We start from the raw sequence: 20,321 nt of genomic DNA on the forward strand, positions 1-20,321 counted from the left end.
AAGAAAGGGAAGTGAGTCATGAAGCCCAAGTGCGTTTCAAGGCATCCAGTGCTGCTTGAGAGTGAGCATCAGGCACGGTTTCAAACTTTCTGGTTGGCAAATTCTCAGCGTCTGTCTCGCTGTTCAACCATGCTTTCTAACATTTAAATTACTCAGAGTCACATTTAGTGGTGTAATGTGAATTAGAACAGTATATAACTGGGATTATTTCTGATTCCCATCTTAAAACCTTGCTTTTGTGTCTGAGAGAAGCGATAGATTCATAGACCAGAATATATTTATATACAGAAAGACAGCGTTTGTGCTCCACCTCAAGTTGTAACTTGAATTACGTGGAAAAATCATATGTTTAAAAATGTCTGTCTAATAAGCCCAATGTCATTCAAGGAAACAAGACCTGTTATTAGGTTGAGGCATTGGATGGCTATCATTTTCCTGATCAAGACCTTGAGGCGTGGCAATTTAAGATTTAGCTCTGAAACAAGGAGCTTTTTCAGCTTGGAAACCTTTTCTTCCTTCTGTTGCTAGGTCCTCCAGCCCTGTTCAAGCACGGTTCATAATAGCTTCTTGTGAGGAAATGACATTTAGAGCTCTCTCGATCTGTCAGCATAATACCGTTTTAAAAATCACATGTGTGTTTGTGAGGCCCTCTCTTTTCTGAAGTCTAAATTTCTCTGCTTCCAAGGCTGAAAATATATTCAAGAAACAATTTAAAATTGACATCAGCATTTGTGTAATTATTTCTAATTTAAAATTATTGACTTTCCATTTTGAAAGTAGCTTATTTAATGAGCAAAATATAACATTAAAAACATTAAAAATAGCTGTGAATGAAAGACTTTCCCATCATATGTTGGTGCCCCATAGCATTCCTTTCCAAGTCGGTTACTATGGGTGAAAATAGATAATTATTTATTGAGTGGACTCATCTGCATTTTTGCTTTCTTTCAAGTGCCTGGCAGGTAATAGATGTTCAATAAATAACTGTTAAATGTTTGAATGAATTAATGAGTGACTGATGAATCAGACCTGCCTAATTATTTTATATTGAGCTTCAGATCAATATACAAATATTGTATCGTACTTGGAAAAAAATGTCTTTTAGTTGTCTTGAAGGGATGTCAATAATGCTATGTATGTACTTTTAATTTTTAAAATTACTTTATTATGAAAATATTCAAACATCAGCAAAGTTGAATTTTATTGTGAATATTTGTATACCACTACCTAGATTCTACCATTTGTACTTTAATATACTTATTTTATCACCTATATCAGCCCATCTTATTATAATTTTTTTAAAGATAACAGACGGGGTCTCACTGTGTTGCACAGGCTGGCCTCAAACTCATGGCCTCAAGCGAGCCTCCTGCCTCAGCCTCCCAAAATGCTGGGATTACAATCATGAGCCACTGCACCTGGCCCATTTCATTTTTTAATGCATTTCAAAGTAAATTGAAGACATCTGTACACTTCCTGTGTACGCTTTGGCATGCGTATTACCAATTAGAGTTCAGTATTTGTCTAAGATTTTTCTTTTGATGTAAAATTAACATACAATGAAATGCACAAATCTTAAGTACACATCCACTGAGTTTTGACAAATACAAATCCCCATCAAGATATAGAACATTGCCATCACTCCAGAAAGTTCATTCATGTTCCTTCCCAGGCAAACCCTATCCCCACATCTCACTCTTCCCTTCAACAGGGAATCAATGTTCTGATTACTTTTCACTATAGATGAGATTTGCTCATTCTAGAACTTTATATGAATGCAGTCACACAATATGTACTCTTTTATGTGAGACTTCTTTCACTCAGTATGTTTTTGAAATTCATGGATGTTGTAGTGTATATTAGTAGCTCAATTCTTCTATTGATGAGTTGTATTCCATTATATGAATAAACAGTTTGCTTATCCATTCTTTTATTGATGGACACCTGGGCTATTTCAAGTTTTAACTACTAAAAATAAAGCTGCTATGAACATGTGTGTACAAGTCTTTATGTAGATATACATTTTCATTTCTCTTGAGCAATACCTGGAAGGAATTGCTAGATCATAGGGTGTGTGTACATTTAGTTTTATAAGAAACTGCCAGATCTTTTGATAAAGGAGTTGTACAGTTTAACAGCCACATCAACAATATATGAGAATCCTGATTGTCCCAAATTCTTGTCAACATTTGGTGTTGTCAGTCTTTTTAATTTTAGCCATATCAGTGGATATGTATTATTTCATTGTTTTTTAAATTTCCATTTCCTTGATGACTAATGATGTCAAGCACTTTTCATATGCTTTTTGGCCGTTAGTATGTGTTCTTCTGTGAAGTGTCTAAGCAAATATTTGCCTATGTGTATATATATATATTTATTTATTATTAAAATTTTAGGTGTTCTTTATATATTCTAGAGATCAGTCTTTTGTCAGATATATGTTTTCTGAAGCTTTAGCCTTTAGGGCTTTAGCTTTTACTTTTAGATCTAGGATCTATCTCAAATTAATTTTTGTTTAAGGTGTGTGGTAGGGACTGGTGTTCTTAATTTCCCCTTCCATATGGATATCCAGTTATTCCATTATCATTTGTTGAAAAGACTATTTTTTTCCTATTGGATTTCTTTGGTATCATTTTAAAAAAATCAGATGACTATATGCTAAGGTTTGAATGTGTTCCCCAAAGTCCATGTATTGGAAACTTAATCCCCAATTCAATAGTGTTGGAAGGTGGGATCTTTAAGAGGTGATTAGGTCACGAGGGCTCTGCCGTCATGAATGGATTAATGATGTTATTGTGGGAGCAGGTTAGTTATCATGCAAGTGAGTTCCTGATAAAAAGATGAGTTTATCCCTCTCCCTTCCCTCTCCGTTACATGCTCTCTTGCCTTGCTGCCTTCTGCTATGGGATGATGCAGCTTGAAGGCCCTTGCCAGATGCGGGTCTCTTGACCTTGGATTTGCCAGTCTCCAGAACCATGAGTGAAATGAATTTCTATTGTTTATAAATCAGTCAATCTGTGGCATTCTGTTATAGCAACATATAATGGACTAGGACACTATAATTGGGGGTCATTTTGGGGGCTTTATTCCATTCTATTGATTCAATTATTAAGCCAGTACCACACTGCCTTGATAACTGTAGTGTTTCATACTAAGTCCTAAAGTCAGGTAGTATAAGTTCTTAACTTTGTTCCTTTTTTGAAAATTGTTTTGGCCATTCTGTGTCCCTTGATTTTGCATGTAATTTTAGACTTAATAGATCAATTTCTACAAAAACTGCTGAGAGTTTGATTGGAATTGCATTGTTTCTACAGATCAGTTTCTGAAAGCACTGCCATCTTAACAATATTGAGTCTTTCAATCTATGAAATGGTATATTTCTACATTTATTTAGATCTTTAATTTCTCTTAGCAATGCTTTGTCTTTTTAGTGTAGAGGTCTTAGAAATGTTTTGTTATGTTTATTATGTTATACATTATATTATAGGTATATATGTTATATACATATTATATATTATATTACGTTACATGTTTGAATTATTTCATGATTTTTGATGCTACAAATGGAATCAGCTTTTAAATTTCATTTTCTAGTTGTTTGTGACTCTAATTGTTTTTTATATTAACTTTGTAGTCTGCAACTTTACTAAATTCACACATTAGTTCTAGCATTTGTTTTGTAGATTCTTTTGACCTTTGCACGTAAATAACCATGTCATCAGCAAATATAGATGATTTTACTTTTTCTTTTTCATTCCTTTTGCCTTTTATTTCTTTTTATTCTTCATTTTGCTGTACTGAACTGGTTAGGACCTCCTGCACAATAATGAATAGAAATGATGACAGTGGGTAACCTTGCCTTTTAGTAGTCCCAGGAGATAACATTTAGACTTTCACCATTGAATATGAAGTTAGCTGTAGGTTTAAACATTTTTTTATCACACTCAAAAAGTTCCCTTTTATTCTTAGTTTGCTAACAGTTTGTATGATGAGTAGTGTTGAATTTTTTCTACATTTATTCTAATTATCATGTATTTTTTCTCCCTTATTCTGATTATATGGTGGATTACATTCATTCATCTTTAAATGTTAAACGACCTTGCATTCCTAAGATAAACTCTATTTGGTCATCATGTATTATCCTTTTTATATATCATTGAATTCAATTTGCTATATTTTGTTAACTTTTTTTGCATCTATATTCATGAAGGATGTTAGTCTGTGAAATTCTTTCTTGGACTGCCTTGATCAGGTTTTAAAATTAAGGTGATACTGGCCACACAAAATAAATTGGGTGGTGGTCTCTCATTCTTTTTTTTTCTGAAGGTGGGGGGTTTGATAAGATTCATGTGATTTTTTTCCATAAACATCTGATAGAGTTTACTAGTGAAATTATCTAAGTCTGGAGTTTCCTTTCTGGAAAAGTTTTTAACTATGAATTTAATTTTTTCTAAGATATACGGCTATTCTGTCTCACACCATACATCCAATACATCGGCATATCCTATGGGCTTAACCTCCAGAATATGTCATGAATCTCACCTTTTCTTATCACCTCCTTGGCTACCATCTTGCACCAAACATCCATGGTCTCTTTCTCTTTTCTCATTATTGCGGTAACTGCCTTACTGGACTTTTTGTCTCTACTCTGGCTTCTTGTAGTATATTCTCAAAATACAGTAGCTGGTGTGCCTCTTATCATAAGTCAAATTGTGTCACTACACAAAACCCTCACCCAGAGTAAAAGTTAAAATCGTTGCAGTAGCCTATAAGGTTCCACATGGTCTAGAAGTGCACTATACCGCTCACCTCTCGTTCTTCCAGTTTTCCTCTCATTTACTTTTCTCCACACTGGCCTTTTTGCCATTCCTTGAGCTGGCCAAGCATACTTTGCCCTAGGGCCTTTGCATGTGCTTTCCCTTCTGCTTAATATACTCTCCCCAAATATCTACAAATCTTGCTCCCTCATCTCCTTCTAATTTTGTGTAAGTGTTATCTTCTAAATGGAACCATCCTTGAACACCTTATTTAAAATTCCCAATGTTCCCTTGCATTCCTTGTCCTTCTTCCCTTTTATCTTGTTTTCTACACACATATGCCTCTCTAATATACTATATACCATTTACTCATTTTGTTTATCTATTGTCTCTGTAAGTTCTGTGAGAGTATGAACTTTTGTTAATTTTAGTCACCATTGCATCTGAGAATCTAAAACAGTACCTGGAAAATAGAAGCTACTCAATAAATATTTGTGAAAAGAATGAACTATGCACCTGGAATCATATAGTATTTTCAACAGAGGAAAACGAATATGTGTAAGTTTTCCAAAGCCAACTTTGACGAAAGTATCTTTTCACTAATATCCTTAGCTTTCCTCATTTAAAAAATGAGGAGGTTTTTTTTGAGTTTGGATCTTTTGTAAATACATGGAATCATAATATAGTGATTCAACAACATTGTTCAACAACCTTGTTCAACAACAATCTCAAGGGACTTATTCTCAGGAGCAATATGTTATTTTACAACAGTTGACAGAACTAAGAGATGGAATTGCTAAGTGAAAATTGTTAGTTATCAATCCAAATAATCCCTTCCCATGCTAGAATACTTTTCATTATAGTACACTCCAACAAAAGTTCTGTGCTTCTCATTTAATACAAATACACATAAGACAGGAAAGAGAGAAGTCCTACTGTGAGTTTATGGTCATTTGAATACATGAGCTGTGGAAACACTGATAGTTTAAAACTATTTTTTTGTTTGTTTGTTTGGCACCCTTGAAGTTTTTATACTCTGGGGCGAGGCACAGTAAGATTTGAGAATCCAGAGAAACATGAATTCCTTTGAAATATGGAAAAGAATACTTGTGAAAGGAGACATTGGAAAGAAAACCAGATATAATGCGTGCTATAAAATTTGAATACAGGTGTCTTTATAAAATTCATATGTTGGAACGTAAACCCCAGGGTGGTAATATTAAGAGGTGGGGCCTTTGGGGAAGTGATTAAGTCATGAGGGCTCTGCCCTTATAAATGGATTAGTGCTCTTATAAAAGAGGTTAAAGGGAACACTGTAGTGCCTTTTGCCTTCCATCTCTTCTGCCATGTGAGAACATGGCAAGAAGGCACTATATAACAAACAGGCCCACACCAGGCACTGAATCTGCAGATGCCTTGATCTTGGATTTCCCAGCCTCCCAAACTGTAAGAAATAAATTTCTGTTCTTTATAAATTACCTGGTCTAAGGTATTTTGTTATAGCAGCATGAATGTACTAAGACAATGCACATCTCAAGTAGCTCAATTTTAGGAGATTGCATATATGTGGAAGTTGAGTTGAAATTGATTCCTCAAAACTATTTATGGCCGTATGCAACTTCGAAAGCCTTTAAAGGTATAGCCCCAGTTTGAAGATTGCAGCTACAATTTTAACTCATTTTGTTCTGCAGCTTTAATCCTCTTAAATTATTTTGGTAAACATAGATTTCATGGAGGGGATGGGCTATTTATGATACAGATTTTAATAATTGTAATCTTCCTTAGCTTTTCTTTAAATCTGAACTGATGAAGATAGAGCCTAAAGTTAGAGATGTTTGTGAAATGTTCCCACATGTGTGACCAGCCTGTACCTAGTAAGTTGCTTCATTTTCCCTCACAGATTCTTCTTTGGGATACAGAACCTTCATTGGGATGGATGGAAAATTGCAGCTTCTTCTAAGTGCTTTGTAACCTGGAACATGTGGAAGCTTTAAAACAATTTTATTGTAAACTTCTAAATCAAAAGCCCTGTTTCTTTCTAAATTTATTTGGAAAATGTCCATGAATACTTAAAAAGAGAATCATATTGTACTTTTCTTTATAGCTGTGTTTTCCTGTTAGGCCATTGTATTGACTATCTATTTCTGCATCACATTATAATAGTTACCCCAAAACTATCTGAGGTAGATATGGTTGGTGGCCTACTCATATCCACTAAGACAACAAACATTTATCATCCCACAGCTCAGTAGTTGTGTGGGCTTGCCTTTTAATTTACAAAAGTGATTTACTTTACACATTGATTTGCATATGCTTTTTCATTTAATGATATATCGTGGAAACCCATCTATATCAGAAAATAAAGATCTACTACTGCTTAGCAACCACGGTAAGAATATACAATAATTTGTTTAACTATAAGTCTCCTATCGATGCATGCTTTGGATGTCTCTAGGTTTTCACTATTGCAAAGAAGGTTGTAATTAACACCTTTACACATATATCACTATACATTTGTGACTGAACTACCCAGCATCCTCCCAGCTTCTCCCTTCTCAACAGTACCCAGATTTTCTATGTGCCTTTGAGGAAGACAACCCATCTTTATCTCTGGGGGTAGATACCAATTGATTTAATCCATCTGGCAAAGTCATTAGTTCAGAGATATGCCTCTAACTCAATCCAGTCCAATTATACTAAATATAAGCATTTTTGCTTGGAACATTGAAACTGAAGTGCTTTCTATATTCTACAATATATGTAGCCCCAATTGGGACTGGTACTCACTTAATGACCACCATGGAAACCATTGTTTGGATAAAATTAATCCTGGAAATCAGAATGGAGAGGAGAGAATCTTCAATGGCATTGTTGAGCTGATGGGTCACCCAATCCAAAATCTATCTGAGGCAGATGTTGTTGGTCCCCTACCCGTATCCACTTGTTTTTACCACTTCAGTGTCCACTGGCCCAAATTCTAATTGTCAGTACTGAATTTGTTGTCTGAGGGTTTTCTCTTACTACCGGAGTCCTCTGCCTAGCACAATGGAATTAAAGCTCCTTAAGATAATCTTTCAACCTTGTGGCCCTAGGATGGATGACCTCTGAGGCAATACGTTTTACACTGTTTCTCAGGGTTTTTCTATAGAAATTAAATTCTAGTTGTCCACAGTGGAAATTAGCTTGATGATACACCCTATATTGGCTGTCATCTCATTCCTGTATCACTTTTCTACTGTTTTGTCAATTTTTTTCACCTCCTAAAAAAAGCTCAAATTATAAACCATCTTATGCCTGAATTTTCCAAGTCTGTAAACCAGCAAACCCCCTTTATTGTTTAAACTGGATGGCATTGATTTTCTGTTATTTGCTAGAAAAAAAAGTTCTAAATAAAACATATCTTTTGTGCGCATATATGAGGGTCAGTTTTGTGGACATATCTGAGCACTGAGTATTTTGGGGCTAAAAGTACACACATTTTATATTTATATAGACATTGACCTCCAGAACAGTTATAACAATTTGCAAAAGATTTCTCTACAAAAAATATTCCTTGCTATAGTTACCCAGATGGTTCTCTTTTCTTTACAAAATTCCTCAATGGTACTGAGTGCTAAAGTGAATTTGAATAACCTGAAGCTTTTAGAGAGCTTCATAACCTGTTCCAGTAACTTCTACCCAATCAATTATGCTCTGCACATGCGTGAGGATTTTCAATGACAACCCAACACAGAAGCAGTCTTTTTACTTTTTATGAAGTTTCTTGTTTGCTTATCAATGCAACTCTATGGAAGTTATCTCCCCATTAATAGCTTTGGTTTTACAGCAAATCATTGATTCAACATTGTAGCTGTGTTGAATTAAACTATTGATTGATTTCACATGGAGTGAGTAAGTAACATTATATATCATCTTAAATTTTCTTGCAGACTGAGTTGCCTCCCCCTCCTCCAGGCACAGTAATGTCACCATGAGAAGTATTGATAGAAATCTCTTCCCTAGTAAAATATTGAATTTCTTGGCATTTTTACTACCCTGTAGTATTACCGATTATCTAAATCCCATCTTATATAAACAAACTTTAATAATATACTTAATGTCTTTGAGCCAAAAATACCTGGACCTCAACCTTTTTGATAACAAAAGACAATGTGTTGAGCATCTGTGTTAGTCTGTTTGCATTGCTATAAAGAAATACCTGAGGCTGGGTAATTTATAAAGAAAATATATTTATTTTGGCTCATGGTTCTGCAGGTTGTACTGGAAGCATGGTACGTACCAGCATCTGCTCCTGATGGGGGGCTCAGGAAGCTTCTAATCATGGCAGAATGCAAAGGGGGAGAAAGCATGTCATATGGTGAAAGGGACAATAAGAGGAGAAAGAGGAAGCTCCAGCCTCCTTTAAACAACCAGATCTTGCCTGAACTCATAGAGCAAGAACTCATCATCATGGGGATGGCACCAAGCCATTCATGAGGAATCTGCTCCCATGATCCAAACACCTCTCACCAGGCCCACCTCCAACATTGGGGATTATATTTCAACATGAGATTTGGAGGGGACAAACATCCAAATTGTATCAGCATCTATTAATCCAGCCCCATGAGTGCCATTTAGAACATGCCATGTTTAAAGCCTATAACTTAACTGTCTCTTGGAGCTCTAGAGAAGGTGAACTAGACTCTCCCCTCTCTTATGTCTTCTGCTTCATTGAAATCTTCCTTCCCAAAGCAAACATTTGGCACACTTTGTATCAGAGGGTTTCCCTGCTTATCCTTCCTCCTTGTGAAATCCCATTGACAATATCAGTGAGGTTAAGGGTAGAGATTGAGATTTTAGCACTTTTAGTTTAAGAATACCACAGGGGAAATGAGACAAAAGATTTTTATGCGCCAGAAAATGCTCTATTTTGGTAAATGTTCTCTGTGTACTTGAAAAGGATGTGTATTTTGTATTTTTTTGTGTTGCATAAATGCTAATTAGGTCAATTTGTTTAAAGTGTTGTTCAGGTCTTCTATACCCTTGTTGATTTTCTGTTAATTTGTTCTTTCAATTATTGAGAAAAATATGGGGAAATCTCTTAGTATAATGATGGATTTTTCTATTTCTTCTTATACTTCTATCAGTTTTTAATTGATGTAATAATTCTGTTATTAGGTGCATACAACTTTAGGATTGTCATATCCTCTTGCTGAATTGGACTCTTTATGAAAAGACCCTCTTTACTCTTATTCATATTATCGCCAATGAAATCTACTTTGTCTTATATCATTATAGCAACTCCTGCTTCTTTTTTAAAGATTGGAATTAGCATGGCATAACTGTTCTTATATTTTTATTTTTAACCTATTTATATCGTTATATTTAAAGTAGGTTTCTTAAAAGTAGCATATAATTGGGTCTTGGTGTTTTTAAATCCAGTCTGACAATCTCCATTTTAATTGGGTGTTTAAACTATTTACATTTAATATTTAATTATCTATTGCTGCAGAAGAGTATTACCACAAATGTAACAGCTTAAAACAACACACATTTATCTCACTGTTTCTGTGGGTCTGGAATTCAGGCACAGTTTAGCTGGGTCCTCTGCTTTAGGATATTTCACAAGGTTGAAATCAAAGAGTTAGATAGGGCTGAGGTCTCATCTGAGACTCAACTGAAGGAGAATCACTTTCTAAGCTAATGTGGCTGTCGGCAGGATTCAATTCCTTGCATGCTGTCACAATGAGGGTCGCTCTTAGTTCCTTGCCATGTGAACTTCTTCATATGGCAGCTTACTCCATCAAAGCCAGTAAGAAAGACAATGAGAAAGTCTACTCAAAAGATGGAAAGTATAATCTTATATAACAATCATGGAGGTGACATCTCATTACCTTAACCATATTATATCAGAATCAAGTCACAAGTTCCACCTACACTCAAGAGGAGAGCATGAATATACACAAGGGCTTGAAAAGAAGGAGACAGGAATAATTGGGGGCCATCTTAGAGTCTGTTCACCACACATGTTATTATAGATATGGTTGGGATTATAGCTAACCTTTTATTATTTATTTTCTATTTTCTATTTTTCCTTTGCTCCTTTTTCCTCTTTTGCTCTCATCTTTTAGATTGAGTAATTTTTTATGATTCCATTTTATCTCCTATATGAGTTTTACCTATAATTTGTGTGTGTGTGTGTTATTGTAGTGGTGGCTTTAAAATTTATAGTACATATCTTTAACTTACCATGGTCTACCTTCAAGTAATATTACACTACTTCCTATATAGTATAAGGACCTTACCACACAATCATTTCTCACCTCCTGGTCCTTGTGTTACTGTTGCCACACATTCTACTTCACATGTTATAAACTTCACAATACATTGTTATTTTTGCTTTAAGTGGCTGATACCTTTTTTTTTTTTTTTTTTTTTGAGATGAGGTTTCACTCTTGTTGCCCAGGCTGGAGTGCAATGGCGCGATCTCGGCTCACCACAAACTCTCCCTCCTGGGTTCAAGTGATTCTCCTGCCTCAGCCTCCTGAGCAACTGAGATTACAGGCATGCACCACCATGCCCGGCTAATTTTGTACTTTCAGTAGAGACAGGATTTCTCCATGTTGGTCAGGCTGGTCTCGAACTCCCAACCTCAGGTGATCTGCCCACCTTGGTCTCCCAAAGTGCTGGGATTAAAGACGTGAGCCACTGCGCCTAGCCAGTGGCTGATATCTTTTCAGGAGACTTACATAATGAGAAAATTTCTTTAAATTTATTCATATAGTTATCATTTCTAGTGTTCTTTTTTGTGAATATCAATATTTTAATCTTTTATTTTCTGTAATTTTTTTGTCTCCTTCTGATGAATTCTTTTATTTTTGGAAGTCTTCAAAAGTCTTTATTTTGCCATCATTTTGAAAGATATTCTTTCTGTGTACAGAATTCTAGGTTGATTGTTTTTTCTTCCAGTACTTTAGAGATGTTACCCCATGGTCCTCTAGCTTACATTGCTTCAATGCAGAATCTGCTGTAATCCTTATCTTTGTTTTTCTATGCTTGGTATGTCTTTTTTTCTTCTGGTTGCTTTTAATGTTTCTTTATTACTTGTTTTAAACATTTTGGTTATAGAGTGTCTTGCTGTGCTTTTCTTCATGTTTCTTACACTTGAGGTTTGTTCAGCTTCTTGAATCTGTGGGCTTGTAGTTTTTCATTAAATATGAAAATTTTGTTGACTATTTCTTTAAATATGTTTTCTGTCCTCTCCATCCCCCTTCTCCTTCAGAGATGATAATTGCATATGTATTTGTCCACCTGAAATTGTTTCAGAGACCACTGATGCTGTGTTTTTCCCCATTTTATGTTTGTTTTATTTTGGATAGTTCCTATTGCTAATTTGCTTAAGTTTAATAACATTTTCTTTTGCAGTATCTAACCTGCTGGGTCTTTCTCAAATCTTCCATGTCTCTATTTATCAGTTTCAATCTTTCCTCTATATTTTGAACAAATGAAATAGTTATAATTTTTTAAGATTTCTGCATTTGTGTCAGCTCTATGCGAATTTCCATTGATTGGATTTTTGTTTTCATTTTGTGCCATTTTTCTGCTTCTTTGAATGCCTGGTAATTTTTTACTAGATGCCAGATATTGTGAACCTTATCTTGTAGGATGTTGTGTAATTTTGAATTTCTATAAATATTTTAAAGCTTTGTTCTGGGGTACAGTTAAGTTACTTAGAAATATCTTGATATTTTTGAGTCTTGATTTTAAGTGTTGTTATGTGAGATCAGCACACTGTGTAGTCTGATGATATTTTTCCTCATGACTGAGGCAAAACTCTTTTTAGTATTCTATACAATGCCCTGTGAATTGTAAGTTTTCCACTCAGCCTGCTAGGAATGGATGCTATTCTTATCCCTGTGCGATCTCCAGGGATTTCTCCTTTTAAACTTCTCTGGTGTTCCTTCCCTCATGTGCTTGTGCTGGCCCATACTCAGCTGAATACTCAAGAGGAACACTGCAGGTCTCTAGAATTATTTTTCTGTGCAACTCTTATATACAGCTTATATTCTTGAGAGAAGGGTCTAAGTCTGTCTTAGATTGGGTACTTTAGAAATAGACCCTGAGATGTGGATTCTTTTGCAAATGCCTTATTGAGGAAGTGTTCTCAGGAGGAGGAGATTAAGGGAAGCAAAACAGAAAAAAGTCAAGCCATGATATGATCTCACCTGGAAACCATCTCAGCTGGATTTTGTATGGGAGCTCTGAAGCAAAAATTGCACTAAAAAGTTTGTTCCACCTTTAGGCAAGGGTGGGGATATAAGAGCTTTTGTACACACTTGTCACTAAGTTAGTGAAACAAGCTGCCCCTTGCAGGAGATGACCTCCTTAGTGACACATCTCCCAGTAATACAATGATAACAGCCAGCACTCACAGCATCTAAAGGATGGATGCATGGACTGAGTATAGGGATCTGGGCAGAAAAACAATATCTCCTATATTGTTTTATGAATCTCTATCCCCTCAATGTCTTATACTTGATAGGCATTCTACATGTGAATGCCTTAAAATATAGAACTGCAGCCATATCACATTTCCAAGAAATAAATTATTTCATTTAGGTACATTTTCTAGGTGTTGAAGATTGTACTTTTAAACACTTTTTGATGGGAATGTTTCTGAAAGACATCATATATTGTCCTTACACACCACATAGAAGCTAATAAGATCAAAATAATGTTTTTTCATGATGATTCAGGGTGATAATTTAGAAACCTTAAATACTTTGCTGGGGTGCAAATCGGTAGGATTTTTCTTTCTAAATCTTTAGGTGAATATTGGAACCCACTGTACAAGGTGATATGGTGGGGCTTTGTGTCCCCACCCGAATCTAATCTTCAATTGTAATCCCCGTAATCCCCATAATCTCCCCCTGTCAAGGGAGAGACCAGGTGGAGTTAACTCAATAATCATGGGGGTGGTTTCCCCCATGCTGTTCTCATGATGGTGAGTGAGTTCTCACGAGATCTGATAGTTTTATAAGGGGCTCTTCCCCCTTCACTTGGCACTTGTCCTTCCTGCTGCCTTATGAAGAAGGTGCCTTGCTTCCTCTTTGCCTTCCACCATAATTGTAAGTTTCCTGAGGCACACCCAACCATGTGGAACTGTGCATCAATTAAACTTGTTTTCTTTATAGATTACCCAGTCTCGGGCAGTTCTTTTTATTTTTATTTTTATTTATTATTTTTTTTTGAGACGGAGTCTCGCTCTGTCGCCCAGGCTGGAGTGCAGTGGCGCAATCTGGGCTCACTGCAAGCTCCACCTCCTGGGTTCACGCCATTCTCCTGCCTCAGCCTCTCCGAGTAGCTGGGACTACAGGCACCCGCCACCACGCCTGGCTAATTTTTTTTTGTATTTTTAGTAGAGACGGGGTTTAACCGTGGTCTTCATCTCCTGACCTCGTGATCCGCCCGCCTCGGCCTCCCAAAGTGCTGGGATTACAAGCGTGAGCCACCGCGCCCAGCCACGGGCAGTTCTTTATAGCAATATAAAAACAGGCTAACAAGGCATCTGCTGGGCTGTCAGATATACACTGTCACAGCTCTTAATAGTATACTGACTTCTTGCAAGTTTCTTCAACTTCAAATTTCTGAGGTCTAAGAAGTTTGATGATCAAAGATGTCAGGTTTGTGGGAAAATAAGCTGCCGAGTTCTGTCCTGAGGGCCTCTCCTAGAGTGGATTACTGGGCTTTAGTGTTTTGGCAATCAACACGTGATGTATCAAGTGCTAAAACATGTTGTATTGGGTTCTCATTTGTGGTCCTGCTATGCATCCTGGGACACTCTAAGATGCAGCATCTGTGGGAACACTGTATTCAGAATCCATTCACTATTAATTTGTGATTGACTTTTTAGATGAGAGAAAGATTTGAGCTGACAAATATCATCCTTACGGGTGTTAAAGAACTGAAGAAGAGACCAAGTTTTCTTTGGCTTATTTTCTGATTTAGAATCTTTAAAATTCATAGTTGTTTTTACAGTCTGAGATTAGGGAAGATTTTAAAATAGTGAAGAAATAGAATGGAGTGTAAGAAAAGCAGATTAAGTTTGCATCTCAGTGTTTCATGGTCTCTGAAACATTTGTTTCCTTTTTCCAAAATGGCAGGGAATTCAGTGGTACATTCTATGTGGTAAGCAGGGACTTATTTATGTCTCTTCCCTGACAGGAAGCTGAAAATAGAAAGTATCCTAATATCCAGAGCTCTTTTTCTACATGATGTAAGAAATGCTCAGGAGCTGAATGTGAGTTGACTAGCGAGTGCTGTGATCTACTGAGTGAGTCTGGCACAATGATGTGCTCGAGTCAGCACCGTGAGAGCTAATTGTGTGTGTATACCTTTCTAACTCTGCCTTTAGTGACATCTCATCGATAGCTACAAATTGGCCATGGTGGGAATATTCACACCATAATAATTGGCAAACACAAATCAGGGCTTTTTGACCCAGAGATCCAATTGTTAAACATGTACCAGCATATCCCAATCCCAAGACCAGATGCCTTGGCCATAAACACTAATGTTTTGTTCAAGAACATCTTGTTGGACAAAGAAAACAAATTGCTTGAAATGTTTGTCTGGAAGAGACATCAGAAAACCTAGTTCCTTCCTTTTTTTAAAATAACAGCGAAAAAACAGGCTCATAACTGAATGGAAATCAAGTTGCCTAAATCAAATATTATTTAAAGAGCAATGTAGGTATCAGAACCAGGTCTCTTAATTCTGATCAGAGAGTTTTAAAAAATTATTTTAAATAATACATATTACTAATAATATAAAGGTAATATTTTAAAATGAAAAATAAATTTAATAAGAAGTATATTAGTAATTAAGTATGTTAATCTTTAATGTATATAATTAGTGATTGAATACTTACTATGTTCTAGGTACAGAACTGGTAACTTAAGGTATTATCTTGTTTAACCTCTAATACCATCATGTGCATTATGACCGCCACTTTACTAAAATAAACATAAGAGGGGTCATGTAACTTTCATGAGTTCACACAGCTTGTGAGTAGCAGAAGCTGAGATTTGAACAAGGCCCTTCTGTCTTCAAAGCCTGCTTTTCTCCATGTGCCAGATTGCCTTTATAAACATGACATTAGCAGGTTGAGATTGCACCCCAATGGGGAAAATTTTTATTTAATTTTAAAATGCTTTGGAAAATAAAAATAAAGCTAAGCAGAGAAATGAGACTTTCCTCTTGAGCTGCAGTGCTTCTTTTTATAGCATTCTCTCCCATCTCCTCATAGAGATCTATACAGAAAAACAGCCTGCCATTTACAGCAGGTAGCTTTGTGCGTCTGCAATGCTCCCTTGAGCTTGCAAGATTCCTGCTGTGTCACATTGGCTTGGCCCTGCTGGGGAAAATACACTGATCAGGACTTGATTGCTCCACTGATAACCTACCATCTATCAATTTGGTTAAATATGTCTCTTATTCGTTTATATGGCCTACTGGAGGGAAATTTGACACCGCTTCTGATTGCCTTCTAGGAAGGCAAGTTTTATTTTTTGCTAAGTTTTGTCCACAAGTCTGTGTGTGTGTGTGTGTGCATCTACTTGTGTGTTTAATCCCCTAGTTTATAACAGAAATTCTTCTTTGAAACAAAAGTAATTCTTTATGGATACAATGTAACCTTAAACTCTCATAGTATATAAGAACACTTTCTTTCTTCCTTTTTTTTATTTTTGAGATGGAGTTTCACTCTCATTGCCCAGGTCAGAGTGTAATGGCACGATCTTGGCTCACTGCAACCTCCACCTCCCAGGTTCAAGCGATTCTCCTGCCTTAACCTCCCGAGTAGCTGGGATTACAGGCACCTGCCACCATGCCTGGCTAACTTTTTGTATTTTTTAGTAGAGACGGGGTTTCACCATGTTGGTCAGGCTGGTCTCGAACTCCTGACCTCAGGTGATCCACCTGCCTCAGACTCCCAAAGTGCTGGGATTACGGTCGTGAGCCACCACACCCGGCCTGAGCACTTTGTTGAATCTGAGAAATTCACTTCCTTGAGCTTGCTATATAGTTTTTAATTTGTAATATTCTTAAAAGACAAAATATTCTGCATTTTTGGGTGAAGTAATCATTTTAGAATGTGTTCCCAAATTGCATTGTCAATTCAAACCTGGCAATAGTTCAAGTAGGCTATAAGAAACAGATGAAAAGGCTTGGAAGCATGTGTTTCCACTAAGGGCATGAGGCTGGGAGGGCTATAACTGGAGGCTATTTCAGAACAGCCGTATGTCTGGGAGTAAATCTTGGAATCCAAGGTGAAATGCAGACTAAACTGCTCATGTGATACGGTATTGGATAAACAGAGGCACTCATATATTTGGGCAGGCTGAGTACAACTACATTCATCTTCAACTTGAGAACAGTCTTTCTCTCCCTGGTAAGATTCTCCTGGTTGGCTCAATTTGCATCTAAAGTAGGAATAGACAGTGAAGGCCAGAGGTGGAGAAGTGGAGTGTGACTTGAAAACAATTCAGATCTTTGAGATGACCAGGACAGTGGTGGGATGACAGAAGACTCAGATATTCTTCAGACTATTCTGGTCTCTATAGCTGGTTGTTAAACCACCACATAACAAGGGCTTAAGGAATAACAATCTTTTTTTAAAATTTAATTTTTACTTTAAGTTCTGGGGTACAGGTGCAGGATGTGCAGGTTTGTTATGTAGATAAACGTGTGCCATAGTGGTTTGCTGCACCTATTAACCCATCACCTAGATATTGAGCCCAGCATGCATTAGCATTTTTCCTAATGCTTTCCCTCTCCCCACACCCCACAACAGGCCCCAGTGTGTGTTGTTCAATATGGGGGTTGACTGGGCTCAGCTAGGCAGTTTGTCCTGGAGTTTCTCAGTCAGATAGTGGTTGAGACTGGAACCATCTTAAAGGCTCCTTCACTCTTGTGTCTGGTGCCTGGGTTGGGGAAAACCAGACAGCCAGGGGCTGGAACAGATGGGGCTACCTGGGCATCTCTTTCTCTATGTAGTCACTCCACCATGGCAGATACAGGGCTGTGTTAGGATGTTTTTGAGCTGTTATAAAGAAATACCTGAGACTGGGTAATTTATTTAAAAAAGAGGTTTAATTGGCTCAGGGTTCCTCAGACTGTACAAGCATGACTCCTGCATCTGCTTCTGGCCAGGGCTTCCAGAAGCTTTCAATCATGGTGGAAAGCAAAGGGAGAGCAGGTATGTCACATGGTGAGAGTTGGAGTGAGAGAGAGCAAGGAGGAGGTCCCAGATTTTTAAACGACCAGATCTAACCGAGCAAGAACTCACTCATCACCAAGCAGATGGCGCTAAGCCATTCTTGAGGGATCCACCCCACCGATCCAATGCCTCCCATTAGACCTCACCGCCAACACTGGGGATCACATTTAAACATGAGATTTGGAGGGGACCTACATTCAAACCATAGCAAAGGCAGCTGTACTTCTTACATGGTGCATACCAGGCACACAGAAGAGTGCCTTACTGGTAAATACTATGTTCATCCAAAGGGATTCTGAGTTTAGAATTCCAAGCAAGCAAATTATAGGTAAATGCATCATTCTCCTTATAGTAGGCTATATAAGGCCGACCTGTGGGACAGGAGAGTGTGGGGTGTGCAGGTGTGTGCGTGTGTGTGCATGCACGTGTGCGCGCAAGGGGTGCTGAGTAAACAATCTTATGATTCCCAGCATCCCCTAGAGACTCCTCTTGCTCCTGGCTGGAAAGAGGGAAATTCGTAATGTCCTGTCCCTCTCCACCTCCAGCTTCTTCTTTGTAATCTGAGGTTTTTTGTGGCCATATATTGCCTTTTGTCCTCCACAAGGAAGCATGTCTAACTACCAAGTTGCACAGTAATAATTGAGCGTATCATAGAAGAGGCTATGAATTTTCCTTGGTTCTAACCATGCCCAAGTGGCTCAGCCTTCAAAGCTTATAAACTTAGCTCAACTCAAACATAGGAGGGTATCTTGTTTTCTGTTAATTGGCTATAAAATAGAATTACTGTAAAAGTAAAACCATGTTGGGAATCAATCAAGGACTCCTTGATCTAAATTTGGAGAATGAGGAAGGCTTTTTTCAAGACTTATAGGAAGGGTAGGCATTTTCCCAGGGGAATTGAACCTTGTGAGGCTAGAGTTTAACTGTATTGTATACATACTACTTGCTTAACCCTTTCAAAGCCAATCAAAAATTAACTTGTACATCCAGCACTAGAAACTTGTTTTATTTACTCATCATTAAGGTGGTGTTTGTTTGGTTTTAAAAGTACTTTGGATGCTTTTCTTTGAGCTTTTCTTTGTGGTAATTAAGTTAATTGAGGGAAGTCAGGGTCCTAAGGTTTGAGAAATGAAATTATTGATTATCTTCTTATTCAGGGAGTTTAAAGTTCATTTCAGAATCATAAGTAAAGAAGAGATGACAAGTCCAGTTTCATGAACTAAGGCACTGACTTCAGCCACTTAAGGAAATTAGCCTAAGCCCAGTTTCCAATTGTCTTGATCCAATTGTGCGAATTATTCCCATTTTTTGCTTTTCTCATAAAAACAACTGGACACACATTTCTTGTAAAGGATAATTCATTTATCAAGAGCATCTTGAGTGCAATTTGACCAAAGGTCCTGTTCTGGGGAATTTATTAAGATATCTCTTGGTTTATTCTGTTCTCTAGGCCTGGGATCTTCTTCCTGTTCTTCTGTATCTCTATAACTCTCATGTGTCCTTGAAGACCCCACCAAGGTCCTGATGGATATCTCCACTCCTCAAATTGAGTAAGTTGCCTTGTCTCAGTGGGCATAGACCTGCTATGCACCCATTTCTTTATGGTTTTCATCACTTGAAATGAAAGCAAGCAATTCTCTGTTCAGATGTCTGTCTCCTCACTAGATATGAGCTTTCTGAGGACAGTAACTTTTTTATTCAACAGTGTGCTCCCCATACTCAAATAAAATTATGTATGCAAAGGAGAAACTGTGCCCCAAATTGAAGGCAGATGGTATGCACCCAATAATAAAGTGGGAGTATGAGCCATTTTGATGACTGAAATGTAGTTGTCCCTTGGTATCTGAGGCAGATTGTTTCCAGGACCCACCTCTGATACCAAAATCCATGGATGCTCGAGTCCCACAGTTGGTCCTGTGGAACAGTGTATTTCCGAATAGTGTAGTTTCTATCTGTGTTTGGTTGAATCTGAATATGTGGAACACACAGATATGGAGGGCCGACCGTATAATTTGTTATGCATGTTGCAAATCGATAATCATTTATGGACTAAATCTAATACTCAACCAAACTGGGAATTTTGCCATAGTTGGGTTTTATCATCTGTAATCACTAGCTGATTGATAAATAACGTAGTAGTGATCTATTGTGTAACAAGTTACTCAACACTTAGTGGCTTAAAACAACACAGATTTATGATCTCACAGTTTCTGTGGTTCAGGAATCTGAGTGGCTTAGCTGGGTCTTCTGCTTTAGGGTCTCTCATGGGCTGTAGTCATCTCAGATCGAATGGGAAGGATCCACTT

This window comes from Symphalangus syndactylus, chromosome X, assembly GCF_028878055.3.
Source record: "Symphalangus syndactylus isolate Jambi chromosome X, NHGRI_mSymSyn1-v2.1_pri, whole genome shotgun sequence".
Taxonomy (NCBI): domain Eukaryota; kingdom Metazoa; phylum Chordata; class Mammalia; order Primates; family Hylobatidae; genus Symphalangus; species Symphalangus syndactylus.